Source organism: Salvelinus alpinus, unplaced genomic scaffold (genome assembly GCF_045679555.1).
Source record: "Salvelinus alpinus unplaced genomic scaffold, SLU_Salpinus.1 scaffold_73, whole genome shotgun sequence".
NCBI lineage: Eukaryota > Metazoa > Chordata > Actinopteri > Salmoniformes > Salmonidae > Salvelinus > Salvelinus alpinus.
Genome location: NW_027256014.1, coordinates 176,292 through 177,260, shown reverse-complemented (window position 1 = coordinate 177,260; position 969 = coordinate 176,292). Strand labels below are relative to the sequence as shown.

General features: G+C 36.9%; 1 non-coding gene across 1 annotated transcript; it reads left to right on the top strand.

The window, feature by feature from the left end:
• The first annotated feature begins 650 nt into the window (after positions 1-650).
• On the top strand, positions 651-727 carry trnaa-ugc (transfer RNA alanine (anticodon UGC)). Its single transcript has one exon. It is a non-coding gene; the product is annotated as a tRNA-Ala (tRNA).
• Positions 728-969: the final 242 nt, after the last annotated feature.

Below are 969 nucleotides of genomic sequence, written 5' to 3'. Positions count from 1 at the left end.
ATCAGTCTTGTAATACTCTCTCAGCTCTCTCAGTTTAGTAATACTCTCTCAGTTTAGTAACACTCTCTCAATTTAGTAATACTCTCTCAGTCTAGTAACACTCTCTCAGTTTAGTAACACTCTCTCAGTTTAGTAATACTCTCTCAGTTTAGTAATATTCTCTCAGTTTAGTAATATTCTCTCAGCTCTCTCAGGTTAGTTATACTCTCTCAGTTTAGTAATATTCTCTCAGTTTAGTAATACTCTCTCAGTCTAGTAACACTCTCTCAGTTTAGTAATACTCTCTCAGTTGAGTAATACTATCTCAGTCTAGTAACACTCTCTCAGTTTAGTAATACTCTCTCAGTTTAGTCTCGGGTTAGTAATACTCTCTCAGTTTAGTAATACCCTCACCGTTTAGTAATATTCTCTCAGTTTAGTAATACTCTCTCAGTTTAGTAATACTCTCTCAGTTTAGTAATACTCCCCCGGGTTAGTAATACTCTCTCAGTTTAGTAATACTCTCACAGTTTAGTAATATTCTCTCAGTTTAGTAATACTCTCTCAGGTTAGTAATACTCTCTCGGTTTAGTAATACTCCCCCGGTTTAGTAATACTCTCTCAGTTTAGTAATACTCTCTCAGTTTAGTAATATTCTCTCTCAGTTTTGTGGTCCCGTGTGGCTCAGTTGGTAGAGCATGGCGCTTGCAACGCCAGGGTTGTGGGTTCAATTCCCACGGGGGGACCAGGACGAATATGTCGAACTTTCCAATTGTAGTCGCTCTGGATAAGAGCGTCTGCTAAATGACTTAAATGTAAAAATGTTAAATGTAGTAACACTCTCTCAGTTTAGTAATACTCTCTCAGTTTAGTAATACTCACTCAGTTTAGTAATATTCTCTCAGCTCTCTCAGTTTAGTAATACTCTCTCAGTTTAGTAATATTCTCTCAGTTTAGTAATACTCTCTCAGTCTAGTAACACTCTCTCAG